General features: G+C 43.8%; 1 protein-coding gene across 1 annotated transcript in view; it reads left to right on the forward strand.

Annotated features, from left to right (window-relative positions):
* Positions 1-16,097, forward strand: part of ADCY1 (adenylate cyclase 1) — a 380,962-nt gene that overhangs the window by 1,715 nt on the left and 363,150 nt on the right. The window lies entirely within an intron of this gene.

The raw sequence follows: 16,097 nt of genomic DNA on the forward strand, positions 1-16,097 counted from the left end.
CGCTCAGCTCTCTCTGGCGCTCGGAGCAGAGAGCCGGAACTGTCAGTCATCGCTGTCTGCTCTGCCTCTCCAGCGCTCACTGGGGCGCCGGGGAGCTGGATCAGGCTCTCAGCAGCTGAGCCAGGTGCAGGGGCGGACTGACCATTTGGAAACTCAGGCACTGCCCTAGGGCCCGGGGTCAGTAGGGGGCCCCATGAGATGCCCCTGGTACCTTTTTCATAGGCTTTTTTGAGTTTGGGCAAGGACACAGGGGCCCCATGATCCCCTATTGCCCGGGGGCCCCATGAGTTGTCAGTCTGCCCCTGGCGCCGTGCAAACCCGTGCCATTATATCACTTCTGTATATTAAAAGAGACTTTTTTTTTTAAATCATACTTATCTAGGTGGGTGTAGCATTGATCCAATGCTGCATCTGTCTCCTGCCGGCTCTAAGACTGAGAACTGAGCGATCAGACACAGCTGATTGCTCAGCTCTCCCTGGCGCTCTGAGCAGAGAGCCGGGACTGTCAGTCATCGCTGTCTGCTCTTCCTCTTCAGCGCTCACTGGGGTGCCGGGTGCAGGGGAGCTGGATCAGGCTCTCAGCAGCTGAGCCAGGTGCAGGGGCGGACTGACCATTTGGAAACTTAGGCACTGCTGATCGCTCAGCTCTCCCTGGCGCTTGGAGCAGAGAGCCGAGACTGTCAGTCATCGCTGTCTGCTCTGCCTCTCCAGCGCTCACTGGGGAGCTGGATCAGGCTCAGCAGCTCAGCCAGGTGCAGGGGTGGACTAAGCGCATCTGCATCTGTCTCCTGCCGGCTCTAAGACTGAGAACTGAGCGATCAGACACTGCTGATCGCTCAGCTCTCCCTGGCGCTTTGGGCAGAGAGCCGGGACTGTCAGTCATCGCTGTCTGCTCTGCCTCTCCAGCGCTCACTGGGGCGCCGGGGAGCTGGATCAGGCTCTCAGCAACTGAGCCAGGTGCCAGTCCAGACATCTGGGTGAATCCCGATTTTAACATCAGGATCTTTCCTCAGCCTGGACCCTCTGAGTGATGTCAGTCAACAGCAGACTGTAGTCCATTGTCAGTTCAAATGGGGTCACAGGAGTGCAGCTGAGCCAGGTGCAGGGGCGGACTGACCATTTGGAAACTCAGGCACTGCCCGAGGGCCCGGAGTCAGTAGGGGGCCCCATGAGATGCCCCTGGTACCTTTTTCATAGGCTTTTTTGAGTTTGGGCAAGGACACAGGGGCCCCATGATCCCCTATTGCCCAAGGGCCCCATGAGTTGTCAGTCTGCCCCTGGCGCCGTGCAAACCCGTGCCATTATATCACTTCTGTATATTAAAAGAGACTTTTATTTTTAAATCATACTTATCTAGGTGGGTGTAGCATTGATTCAATGCTGCATCTGTCTCCTGCGGGCTCTAAGACTGAGAACTGAGCGATCAGACACTGCTGATCGCTCAGCTCTCTGTGGGGCTCTGAGCAGAGAGCCGGTACTGTCAGTCATCGCTGTCTGCTCTGCCTCTGCATGCTCACTGGGGCGCTGGATCAGGCTCTCAGCAGCTCAGCCAGGTGCAGGGGTGGACTGAGCGCATCTGCATCTGTCTCCTGCCTGCTCTAAGACTGAGAACTGAGCAATCAGACACTGCTGATCGCTCAGCTCACCCTGGCGCTCAGAGCAGAGAGCCAGGACTGTCAGTCATCGCTGTCTGCTCTGCCTCTGCAGCGCTCACTGGGGCGCAGGGGAGCTGGATCAGGCTCTTAGCAGCTGAGCCAGGTGCCAGTCCAGACATCTGGGTGAATCCCGATTTTAACATCAGGATCTTTCCCCAGCCTGGACCCTCTGAGTGATGTCAGTCGACAGCAGACTGTAGCCCATTGTCAGTTCAAATGGGGTCACAGAAGTGCGATCCAGATGAGCTTTGGCTGTACTTCTCCTTTAGGTCTCCATGCACAAATAAAAAAATGCCAGTGCTCTCAGCAGAAAAAAGCAAAGTTTTAGGGTTTTTTGTACTAGTGTTTATCACCTTTTAGGTAAAACCAGAAAAAACAATCTAAAAAACACAAAACTGAAGGTTTTTTTCTGCCTTTAAACACTGACCTTAAAAAACAACTCCAGACTACCTGATGTGCATGGACACATAGGATAACATTGAGCTGCTTCTACAGGCAAAATGCTAAACTAGGAGCAGGGGCCGACTGACAACTCAAGGGGCCCCCGGGCAATAGGGGATCATGGGGCCCCTGTGTCCTCACCAACACTCAAACCACATCCAAGAAAGCCTATGAAAAGGTACTAGGGGCATCTCATGGGACCCCCTACTGACCCCGGGCCTCAGGCAGTGCCCAAATGATCAGTCCGCCCCTGACTAGGAGCCTAAGGGTCTATGCACATGGCTTAAAAAAAACGCTGTTTCTAGAGGAGTTTAGCATTCTGCCTGTAGAAGCAGCTCAATGTTCTCCTATGTGTCCATCCATGACATTTATAGGCATATTTGAAGCCCAGCGTTTAGGACCCTTCTACATGGGGTAGACTCCACCAGGAGTCCGCTTGCACAGCGGAGAATCTGTCCTCTGAGCAAGCAGATGGCTGGTCCGTGTCCACTTCGCGTATGCAAAGCAGACACAGCCCGCTCTCCTCAATGGACAGTTGGATGTCCCGTTACACCAGTGGTTCTCAAACTGTGGGTCACGACCCCATTGGGGGTCGAATGACCCTTTCACAGGAGTCACCTAAGACCATCGGGAAAACACATATTTCCGATGTGTAATGAGCAGCTACTGTGTTGAAAGCAGCTACTGTGTTGAAAGCAGCTACTGTGTTGAAAGCAGCAGTATTGGAGGTAAAACGACACTTCATGAATTATAATTACTGGGTAAATAATTTTATGGTTGGGGGGTCACCACAACATGAGGAACTGTATTAAAGGGTCACGGCATTAGGAAGGATGAGAACCACTGCGTTACACCAAACGGCAATCTGATCCGCTGGATGGATGGAGAACAGATCCCCATCTGTCTGTTTTTAGTGGATCAGATTGGATGTAGGGAGGTGTACACAGACATTAGTACGTTTACATCTTCTGCTCCGTAGGGGATAATGGAGAGTCCGATTGGGTCTGCCTAAAAAAACGACAGGCAGATTTGATCGGTCCACCCATGTGAAAGGAGCTTAGAGTAGAAAAAAACCCTTCTGGTTTGCATTTTCGAGAGCAGTTTTCTGGCAGAAGAAAATGCTGAATGCTGCTAAACTCGTGTACAAAAATGCTCTATATGATCGCTTTTTTCTGCCAAGGGAGCTGCTGTTTTTTTAAAGCCTGGTGTGTATGGACCCTAATAATAATACTTTCCATAAACTCCTGAAGCTCTGATCTGCACATGTGTGTTCCTGCTGTATTGCTAAAGCTGCTCATACACTGATAGAAATTCCAGACTCATTTTGATCAACGTTTGGCAATCCCCGCTTGCTTGATTGACTTCTATCAATGGAGCATGTTGGATATTTTTTATCGATCAGCGGCTGTAGCCACTGATCAGTGTATTGTCAGAATACAATGTCCCGGTGGAGGGGATTCCTCCATCCATCTCGTTTGTACCAGGTTTTTCTGCTCACACTGAAGAAAACTAACAGTGCATGGCTAGCTTTAGCCCCCTTTATTCACGCATGAGCATTCTTCTGCCTGACTATGCTTGACTACGCTAAACATGTAGAATCCCATTCTTGACTACGCTAAACATGTAGAATCCCATTCTTGACTACGCTAAACATGTAGAATCCCATTCTTGTCTACGCTAAACATGTAGAATCCCATTCTTGACTACGCTAAACATGTAGAATCCCATTCTTGACTACGCTAAACATGTAGAATCCCATTCTTGACTATGCTAAACATGTAGAATCCCATTCTTGTCTACGCTAAACATGTAGAATCCCATTCTTGACTACGCTAAATATGTAGAATCCCATTCTTGTCTACGCTAAACATGTAGAATCCCATTCTTGTCTACGCTAAACATGTAGAATCCCATTCTTGACTACGCTAAATATGTAGAATCCCATTCTTGTCTACGCTAAACATGTCGAGTCCCATTCTTGTCTACGCTAAACATGTAGAATCCCATTCTTGTCTACGCTAAACATGTAGAATCCCATTCTTGACTACGCTAAACATGTAGAATCCCATTCTTGTCTACGCTAAACATGTAGAATCCCATTCTTGACTACGCTAAACATGTAGAATCCCATTCTTGTCTACGCTAAATATGTAGAATCCCATTCTTGACTACGCTAAACATGTAGAATCCCATTCTTGACTACGCTAAACATGTAGAATCCCATTCTTGACTACGCTAAACATGTAGAATCCCATTCTTGTCTACGCTAAATATGTAGAATCCCATTCTTGTCTACGCTAAACATGTAGAATCCCATTCTTGACTACGCTAAACATGTAGAATCCCATTCTTGTCTACGCTAAACATGTAGAATCCCATTCTTGTCTACGCTAAATATGTAGAATCCCATTCTTGTCTACGCTAAACATGTCGAATCCCATTCTTGTCTACGCTAAACATGTAGAATCCCATTCTTGTCTACGCTAAATATGTAGAATCCCATTCTTGTCTACGCTAAACATGTAGAATCCCATTCTTGTCTACGCTAAACATGTAGAATCCCATTCTTGACTACGCTAAACATGTAGAATCCCATTCTTGTCTACGCTAAATATGTAGAATCCCATTCTTGACTACGCTAAACATGTAGAATCCCATTCTTGACTACGCTAAACATGTAGAATCCCATTCTTGACTGCGCTAAACATGTAGAATCCCATTCTTGTCTACGCTAAATATGTAGAATCCCATTCTTGTCTACGCTAAACATGTAGAATCCCATTCTTGACTACGCTAAACATGTAGAATCCCATTCTTGTCTACGCTAAATATGTAGAATCCCATTCTTGTCTATGCTAAATATGTAGAATCCCATTCTTGACTACGCTAAACATGTAGAATCCCATTCTTGACTACGCTAAACATGTAGAATCCCATTCTTGACTGCGCTAAACATGTAGAATCCCATTCTTGTCTACGCTAAACATGTAGAATCCCATTCTTGACTGCGCTAAACATGTAGAATCCCATTCTTGACTGCGCTAAACATGTAGAATCCCATTCTTGACTGCGCTAAACATGTAGAATCCCATTCTTGTCTACGCTAAACATGTAGAATCCCATTCTTGTCTACGCTAAACATGTAGAATCCCATTCTTGACTGCGCTAAACATGTAGAATCCCATTCTTTTTAATTGTCCATGCTCACACTTGTACACTCAGTTGCCCTACACTCTACCCCATGTGCTCAGAAGAGTTCATGAGCTTTTTTTTAGCATACTTAGTCATTTTTAGATCCATACATTTCAATGAGAACACTTGTAAATACACAATATGTATGTGTTTGCATGCATTTTTACACCTGAAAAACTCTCCTCCTATAGAACTACTCTCTTCTCCTTGCTCAGAGCAGGAAACAAGGTCCTGAATCTTAATGCACACACAAAAACACTTGTAAAGCACCTAAAATTGCTTCAAAGTCGCCAGGAACAGGGGCGGACTGACCATTTGGAAACTCGGGCACTGCCTCAGGGCCCGGGGTCAGTAGGGGGCCCCATGAGATGCCCCTGGTACCTTTTTCATAGGCTTTTTTGAGTTTGGGCAAGAACACAGGGGCCCCATGATCCCCTATTGGCCGGGGGCCCCATGAGTTGTCAGTCCGCCCCTGGCCAGGAATATGCTCTGTTTAAATCTGAATGCAGGTAAAAGGGTTAATTCACCTTTACCAAAAATGACAATATGTTTTCTCATGTGGGTTCTAAACCTACCATACAGCTATGGCTCCCTTTCGGTTCAAAGAATGTAGGCCAAAACCACAAAAAAGAGAAGCCTTCCTAAACTCCTCTACAGCCTGTGATGGCTCCATCCTCACTTTTTGTTGGGACGGAGCAGGTGGTGGGCTCGGCGCCCCCTAGTGCCACAGGAAGGATTGCTCTTCTCTTTCCTGTGGGCCGCACATGCGCAGTGTGCACTCTGTCTTGTCACCTATAATGAGTAGGGATGAGCTCAGGAGAGTTCAGATCCTAATCGCCCACCCAACAGGAAGCTGTCACTTGAACTGAGCCAATCATCTGAGGCCGGGACATTCCTGGTCCTACAGCTGCACGTATACAATAGGTATGTCCACATGTGGCTGCAGGGCAGGGAGTTCCTTGGGCTTACGCTTGGCCCAGTACAGTGACAGCTTCCTGGCGGGCTCATTCAAGTGGGTTTGGACTAGGATCTGAATACAACTGAGTCCATTACTAATGATTAGCTCACCAGCTGCAAATCGAGAGAGTACACATTGTGCATATATGTCCCAAAGGAACAAGATGGCGCTCCATCTTGTGGTGCTAGGGGCCGCTGCTACCAATGGAGCTACAATAACATGGGATGGAGCCATCACAGACTGTAGGGGATTTTAATAAAGGCTTCTTTTTATTGTGGTTTTGCCTTACATTCTTTGACCTCAGAGGCCACCCTGACTTTAGCACATTATGCTATTATACCCATATAGGACAACGTAGTGTGCTTTTTGTTAGGAGATCACACAGAGATTGTACAATAGATATACTAGCAGACAGGGGTGGACTGACCATTTGGAACCTCGGGCACTGCCCGAGGGCCCGGGGTCAGTAGGGGGCCCCATGAGATGCCCTGGTACCTTTTTTTAAGTTTGGGCAAGGACACAGGGGCCCCATGATCCCCTATTGCCTGGGGGCCCCATGAGTTGTCAGTCCGCCCCTGCTAGCAGATTAAGATAAATTTAACCTTCAAATTGAAGCCAAACTCCAGCTAACACTCTGTAAGCAGTTAAAGCGACAGTTTTTTTCCTTTTGGGGTAAAGGTTTTACATAAAAGAATAAAAGTTGACCATTATAAGCACCCTTGTCATTAACCAAAATGGTTTGTCTTGACTCTCTATAGAGAGAAAACAGGTGGCGCACACACCTAGTGCATTATCCAAGGTTTATTGTAGGAGTGAAAGAATAATAAAAACATACTCACAGACGAAGCATGTATCTAAAAAAAGCATAGAAAAATGACAATGGCCACAACGGCGGGCAAGGTGTTCTCACTGTCAGTGCGGTCAAATGTCTGACGCGTTTCGGGGACGAATCCCTTTCCTCAGAGCTGATGACCAACCTCTGATGCTGATGTATGGACAGAAAGAGCCCCGCTGTTGATGCCTTGAGGAAAGGGAAAGGGATTCCTCCCCGAAACGTGTCAGTCATTTGACCGCACTGACAGTGAGAACACCTTGCCCGCCGTTGTGGCCATTGTCATTTTTCTATGCTTTTTAGATACATGCTTCGTCTGTGAGTATGTTTTTATTATTAAAATAAACCTTGGATAATGCACTAGGTGTGTGCGCCACCTGTTTTCTCTCTATCTAGTGGCTGATTTCCCCGTCTGAGGAGGGATGCACCCCTGAAGCATTTCCTTTGGTTGTCGCTGTCCTGGTTCCCTTGGCTTCCCTTTTGGCTGTGCATATCCTGAGGTGCTAGAGAGTACATACGATATCCGGTTCGGTTGTCTTGACTCTCTAACTGTCACTTTTGCTGAAAAGTGCAGCCTGTTAAAGGAAGTTGAAAAATAACAGACTTAACCACTTCCCGACCGGCCGTTGCATATAAACGGCCGGACGGTGGCACTGCAGGGTCGGGTGGCCATTTATAAACGGCCTCCCCGCATCCTGCTTGTGCGCGCTCCCTGGGAGCGCGCAGTACCGCGATCCGGTGCCTGCTGTGTCCTCCGGACACAGTGAAACACCGATCGTCGGACGGGACCTCTGTACGAGGTCCCAATCATGTGATCACTGATTGGCCAATCAGTGATCACATGCAAAGTAGTAAGCAAGATGTCACTTGTGACATCATTGCTTACTATGTGTGAAATCTGTGAATGATCACAGAGGTCACATGGTACAAAGCAATTCACAACAGCCTTGTACCATGTTACAAGCTGTGACCAATCACAGCTCACTCAGTACTTCTCAGTGAGTGCAAGAATGCAGACAGAGAGGAGAAATTATTGCTTTTACATCCTGTATGGGTATAAAAGCAATGTGTTAAAAAAAAAAAAAAAAAATCTTCATCACCCCCCACAAGTAGTACAGTGTCACCATGGTGACACTGTACTGCTAGGGTGACAGTATGTAAAAAAAAATAATAATATAAAAAAATAAAATAAAAATGTAAAAAAAAATGTTTAAAAATTATAATTTTTGGTTATAAACTAATTTTGATTTTTTTTTTTTACTAAAAAGATAACGGAATAATTTTTGGCAAAGATTTATGATGAAATATTATTTATTTGCAAAATTTTATTAAAAAAACACTTTTTTTCAAAATTTTTTGACTTTTTCATTTACATAGCAAAAAAAAAAAAAATCCCAGCGGTGAATAAATACCACCAAAATAAAGCTTTATCTGTCTCCAAAAAATGGTAAAAAATTAATTTGGGTACAGTGTTGCATGACCGCGCAATTGTCATTCAAAGCGTGATAGCGCTGAAAGCTGAAAATTGCCCTGGACAGGAAGGGGGTAAAAGTGTCCGGACAGGAAGGGGGTAAAAGTGTCCGGTCTGGAAGTGGTTAATGGCCAGGTATCACCGAGTAAAAATAAAGGAATAAAAGCTAAAAAAATAAGAAAACGAATGCAGCCCCCACACCTAATAATTGGTCAACTGGATTACCGTATATTCCATTTTTGTTTTTGAGTTTAATACCGCTCTAACTATTCAATCCTATAGCCGGGGTCACAACTGTCCTTACTGACTAGGAGGATGGGCAGCCGTTGCTGTGCTCGCTGCCTGCTGAGGATTTCCTACTTTATCTCCTAGAAGATTGTGCCACCTACATGACAAGAATATTTTCTCCATGATGTGTCATCGGGATTTACAAGATCTATTGCCGCATATCTTTATCGCCAACACACAAGCACTTCCCATAGGATGCTTTCAATTCGAATTCATCCATTACCAATTAAAAAGAAAGGTATTGAAAATGAGACTCGTATGTTAAACATGGATCAGATATGTCACCAGCCCCCCCAACAAGCTTGGTTCAAAGTGTAAAGCTCTTTATTCTTGTATGATCAATAGAAAAGCGTTCCTGTGTGATCATGCTTGCATTGACAAGTAGAAAAGCCTATGTATGTGATCATACAAGAATAAAGAGCTTCGCACTTTGAAATAAGCCAAGCATGTTGGTGTGCTGCTGACATATCTGATTCATGTTGTATGCCGTGACCAATCAGGAGTCCCCGCAGAACCCTTTTAACCACATGATCCTTTTCAGTATGGTGTGTGAAAGGATTATACTCCTTATGGCCTCGTGCACATGGGGTGTCTGGACAAGCTCTGTTGAATGCCAGAACTGCTGGCAGAAAAACTGAGCTAAAAGCTGCATATTGCATGAATGTTTATGTGTGTCTAGTATTTGAGTACCAATGCATTCTACTGGCCAGAATATGTGTTCTGTATTCCGTATTCTGGCCAGAATATGTGTTCTGTATTCCGTATTCTGGCCAGAATATGTAATATGTGTTCTGTATTCTGGCCAGAATATGTGATATGTATTCTGTATTCCGTATCAGAATATGTGATATGTATTCTGTATTCTGTATTCCGTATCAGAATATGTGATATGTATTCTGTATTCTGTATTCCGTATCAGAATATGTGATATGTATTCTGTATTCTGTATTCCGTATCAGAATATGTGATATGTATTCTGTATTCTGTATTCCGTATCAGAATATGTGATATGTATTCTGTATTCTGTATTCCGTATCAGAATATGGGATATGTATTCTGTATTCCGTATCAGAATATGTGATATGTATTCTGTATTCCGTATCAGAATATGTGATATGTATTCTGTATTCCGTATTCTGGCCAGAATATGGGATATGTATTCTGTATTCCGTATCAGAATATGTGATATGTATTCTGTATTCCGTATTCTGGCCAGAATATGTGATATGTATTCTGTATTCCGTATTCTGGCCAGAATATGGGATATGTATTCTGTATTCCGTATCAGAATATGTGATATGTATTCTGTATTCCGTATTCTGGCCAGAATATGGGATATGTATTCTGTATTCCGTATCAGAATATGTGATATGTATTCTGTATTCTGTATTCCGTATCAGAATATGGGATATGTATTCTGTATTCCGTATCAGAATATGGGATATGTATTCTGTATTCCGTATCAGAATATGGGATATGTATTCTGTATTCTGTATTCCGTATCAGAATATGTAATATGTATTCTGTATTCCGTATCAGAATATGGGATATGTATTCTGTATTCCGTATCAGAATATGTGATAGGTATTCTGTATTCCGTATCAGAATATGGGATATGTATTCTGTATTCCGTATCAGAATATGTGATAGGTATTCTGTATTCCGTATTCTGGCCAGAATATGGGATATGTATTCTGTATTCCGTATCAGAATATGGGATATGTATTCTGTATTCCGTATCAGAATATGTGATAGGTATTCTGTATTCCGTATTCTGGCCAGAATATGGGATATGTATTCTGGCCATTGGAAAGCATTAACCCTCAAACGCTTGTAGTGTTTAGGCGCGTTGACGCATTTATTTCTGCAGAAATGCTCCTATCAAGAATGTGCCTTTGGTGGTTTTTTTCTGTCTGCGCCAGTAAACCCCTTTCTTTGTGCATAAACACATAGGAGTTTATTTGCTAAAGTCGGAGAGTGCAAAATCAGGCTTACTTTTGCATATAAATCAATCAGCTTCCAGGTTTTATTGCCAACACTTGATTGAACAATCTGAGATTAGAAGTTGATTGGTTTCTATGCAGAAGTGAGTGATTTTGCACTCTCCAGTTTTAGTAAATAAACCCCATAGACTAATGTAAAGGTGCTTTTACAGGCTGAAAAAAAAATGCTCAACGTCTGTAACAGTGGCATTTTTTTGAAGCTCCGTGTGCACGAGGCCCATATGTTAAACAAGATCTGTATCACCTGGTTTGATCTCAAGAAAATTGAAAGATATGTTAAACTGAGTATGAGCTAGGTTACTTTTGGAGGCTATCCAATCACATGGGTGAGTTATGCACAGGAAAACATTAAGAGGTAAGTTCACCTTTTTATGAAAAATTCAAAGGTGAACCAATTCCAAATATCTTGGCCACTCTACTGCAGGGTGTCCCACAGTGCTGGTCAGGGGTGGACTGACAACTCATGGGGCCCCTGGGCACTCGGGCAGTGCCTGAGTTTCCAAATGGTCAGTCCGCCCCTGCACCTGGCTCAGCTGCTGAGAGCCTGATCCAGCTCCCCTGCGTCCGGCGCCCCAGTGAACGCTGGAGAGGCAGAGCAGACAGCGATGACTGACAGTCCCGGCTCTCTGCTCAGAGCGCCAGGGAGAGCTGAGCGATCAGCAGTGTCTGATCACTCAGTTCTCAGTCTTAGAGCCGGAAAGAGACAGATGCAGTATTGGATCAACGCTACATCCACCTAGATAAGTATGATTTAAAAAGAAAAGTCTCTTTTAATATACAGAACTGATATAATGGCACGGGTTTGCGTGGCGCCAGGGGCAGACTGACAATTCATGGGGATCATGGGGCCCCTGTGTCCTTGCCCAAACTCAAAAAAGCCTATGAAAAAGGTACCAGGGGCATCTCATGGGGCCCCCTACTGACCCCGGGCCCTCAGGCAGTGCCCGAGTTTCCACATGGTCAGTCCGCCCCTGGTGCTGGTGTAGCACTTCATACAACGTACAGCACAATCCACAGCCCCAGAGTGAGTATCCACCATAATGACCGCAATGGCAAGCACTCCTTGGTCAGCATGACCACGTGACCATGCTCACCAATGAAAAGTGCTTTTTTCTTCTTGGATGCCGTATCGGAAGAGGGAGCTTCAGATGTACTTGTTATTGGTCATCACAGTCAAGGGGCTGCGCTTACCAATGAGTGCTTGCTATTGCATTATGATGAATACTCACTCCAGGGCTGTGTATAGCAATGAACCAACCACTAAACCAGCAACACAGGGCATCAAAAAGGTGGCAAGAATATTTGGAGTTAGTTCTCCTTTTCATTTTTCGTGAACCCTTTATAGCTGAACTCTAGGGGAAAAAAATGTTCCCTTGGAGTGGCAATGGTTAAATACTCCTTTAGGTCTAGGCCACCACGAAAAGCAGTACTACTTACCTGATTGTAAGGCTCCCTCTGTGCTGTAAGACCAGTCCCTCCAGCCTCTCCTCCCCTGTGCTCTGGTGGTCAGATCCCTCTGTCATCACCCAGACCGATGTAGTGCCCATAGCCCTGCACTGAACATGAGGATGCCAAGGGAGAGTCCACTGCGAGAGCGTAGAAGAGGAAAGGAGACCACCGGATGCCAGAGAAGTGGAGGATCGGGTAAGTAAAAGTGCTTAAAGCGGCTCCTTAATGCTTTGGAAAATGCTGGTTTCGGTATTGGCGTTTACCAAACATACCTGTGTGGCACAGTAAGGTAGAAGTGTTGTGCGCATTTGCGCAGGTAAACGCTGATATCAGGGGCGGACTGACCATTTGGAAACTGTTCCCTTGGAGTGGCCCGGGGTCAGTAGGGGGCCCCATGAGATGCCCCTGGTACCTTTTTCATAGGCTTTTTTTGATTTTGGGCAAGGACACAGGGGCCCCATGATCCCCTATTGCCCGGGGGCCCCATGAGTTGTCAGTCCGCCCCTGGCTGATATAGAAGCCATCAGCGTTTACTTAGCATAGTCATTTACAGCCATTCATGTGTAATGACAGCTGTAAGTTCTACATGCGGCTCCCCAGACACCAGAAAGCATTGGGGACTTTATGCCTCAATGCACAGGAGTCTGTGTGCATAAGGCCTTATGGTGACCATACACGCTTCAATAAATGATCAATTTCTTTTACGATCAATCTCTTCCATTCAGAATAATCAGTCTATAGTTGAAAACCCATTTGTTTGACATGCCACACATGGAGAAGCGGATTTCAATCGCTAGTCATGGTATGATCGTAATTTACTATCATATCATTAATCACATTTCTATTTCCAACTTGTAATCTGATAAGTTGATCAGTCGAAATACGATCATGTTCATAAACAAAGTTTCTCAACGCTGTTGATCGATGAAAAACAATCAATACATTTCCACCCTGGCCAGTCGACTGAGTTTGATGGAATCTGGTCGAAACTGAGTCTAAATTGTTCAGAAGGGAAGTTACGGCTGTTCAGTTTTTTGCAGATTTGATCGCTTTGATTGAATTGCAGATCAATTGTATAAGGGAATTGAACAGTGCGTGGACACCATTAGACCTAAACTAGCCTTTAACCCTTGAAGTGTTTTCTTTCTTCGGAGATGGGCTTTAATAATTTGTACCCGCAATGCCGATCTGTTTATTTTGACCAAAATTCTAGTAGCGTTTTTGAAACATGCCTGGGCAGAGTATAAAAAGCCAGCCATCACCCTAAAAACAGCCATACACATTGCAGTCTGATTGTAAAATCTCTGTACAATCTTCTTTCGATTCAGGAAAACTAGGTAATGGGGGGGCCAGGGGCGGACTGACCATTTGGAAACTCGGGCACTGCAGAGGGCCCGGGGTCAGTAGGGGGCCCCATGAGATGCCCCTGGTACCTTTTTCATAGGCTTTTTTGAGCCTCTCGTCCCCTGTGCTCTGGTGGTCAGATCCCTCTGTCATCACCAAGACCAATGTAGTGCCCATAGCCCTGCACTGAACATGAGGATGCCAAGGGAGAGTCCACTGCGAGAGCGTAGAAGAGGAAAGGAGACCACCGGATGCCAGAGAAGTGGAGGATCGGGTAAGTAAAAGTGCTTAATGCTTTGGTAAATGCTGGTTTCGGTATTGGCGTTTACCAACACATACCTGTGTGGCATAGTAAGGTAGAAGTGTTTTGCGCATTTGCGCAGGTAAATGCTGATATCAGGGGCAGACTGACCATTTGGAAAAATTCGGGCACTGCCCTAGGGCCCGGAGTCAGTAGGGGGCCCCATGAGATGCCCCTGGTACCTTTTTCTTAGGCTTTTTTGAGTTTGAGCAAGGACATAGGGTCCCCATGATCCCCTATTGTCCGGGGGCCCCATGAGTTGTCAGTCCGCCTCTGGGGGGGGCTCATCTAAACAATCCTATATTTTGTATCATGCCGGGCAGACATGCTGGAGATTGTACAATCAGATTGCATTGTGCAAGGTCAGTTAATATTGATAAGGTAATCAAGTGATCAATTTGACAGTTTGATAGAACTGCGAACATGAAAGATAATCGGCCTCCCTAGTCTCAGGCTCTGCGGTGTAAAGCTCAGAATATCAGCACTTATTTCTATTCTAATCTTCTAGGCCCTAGGTGTGCTATTGACATCGCATGTTTAGGATTTCTCCTCGGGATTGCTAAGCAGTGACGGCATTTCTGGAATAGGAAGATCATCTGTTAAATACTTAAGGAACATACTAAGGCCATGTGTGTTACATGAAAGCTATTCATGGATCTTAGGATGTCTTTCTTCACTGACAGCAGGAGAGCAGATACAAAATAGAATTTGTTTTGAACTGAAAGATGATTATTAGCAGGGTGGATTTGATTTAAATCACTAGTCAGTAAGGCTGGATGTAAATCCTAGTTTTCTACATAAAGACTAATTCTTGCTGGTATAACTTTAATATACAAGTAGATGAAGATTTTTAGAATAACAACTTTTCATATCAGTTTTTTTATCCCCAGTTTAATAGGTTAATCATTCATATTTGGACAACTTTTCTGTTGCACTTAGGAAGGAGAAAAATAATCATTACCTTAATAATAACAATTTAAATAGATTTATTCATCTGAAACAATAACATTCCAGCATATGTGATTTGCTTAAACATCCATGTTTGGTAACTAATTTGGCTAAACAAAATATATATATTTGAAGAAACTTAGACTGTCAGCCCCTTCCCCCTCACACTTAGTTCACTTTCTTCTTGTGCAGATCTATTCCACTCCAGTCAGAAAAATATTGTTTCTATTCTATTCACTGAACTTCTTGAAACTTAGCAGTGAAGGGGTTGATTCTGTATTCATAGGTTTGTAGAAGTTAGGATGAAGGTCTTTTTCTTAACTCTGTTCATGTTATAACATTTTTGCTGTGAAGAAGAGGCATGTGATCTCCGCTGAGTCAAATTCAGTTTTGAGAACTGCAAAAGTAAACCAATCATCTGTGATAATATCTTGTAGGCAGAGAAACTGCCCAATAATTTTACAAAAACCTCTGGAAGAGCGTGACATTGTGAATGGATTCATGGAATTTATTTACCAAAAAAACTTAAACATATACAGCCTTATTCTACATAATTAAAAAACTAATCTTTATTTCATGATGGAATAACCTTTGGATGGTAATATATTTTCCTCAAAAAGCATTTATTTAAAAAAAATCGATTTAAATAAAAAAAAATCCGATTTAAATTAAAGAAATCCGATTTTTTAAAAAAAATCATTGATTTTTATCCACCCTGATTATTAGGCATTTATATGGAAATAACAATTTCTAAAATCATGACGTTGTTTAAGAAACATTATATTTTATAATAGTACATAAACATACATACCCATATTAGGAATCGATATGTATTCCATTTTCCTAACATCTACCAAACACTGGTCTAGACAGCAGATTTCTCTAACGTGAATTAGGCAAAAGGTTCGGTTAGAAGCTAAAGTAATTGGTGTCACAGTAACTTATGTGTGTTGAGTGGACTGGATCTCTCTTTGATGTAAGGGCAATATTTATTTATTTATTTACTACATATATGTGCATTTCTGGTGCGATTGCAGTGCATTTTTTCTTTACTGAGTTGCATGTTACATGTGTTTGTGTTGCATTTTAAATGGGTTTTTTTCATAGTTTATTTATTCATTTTTACAGAGTTGTATTTACATGCATTTGTGGTGCATTTTCCACGCATGTGCTGTGTGTTTTTGATTGCGCAACGGATCAAATTCAAAATCCTAA

Source organism: Staurois parvus, unplaced genomic scaffold (assembly GCF_062004578.1).
Source record: "Staurois parvus isolate SC_StPar_1 unplaced genomic scaffold, SC_StPar_1.0 ptg000077l, whole genome shotgun sequence".
Lineage (NCBI taxonomy): Eukaryota > Metazoa > Chordata > Amphibia > Anura > Ranidae > Staurois > Staurois parvus.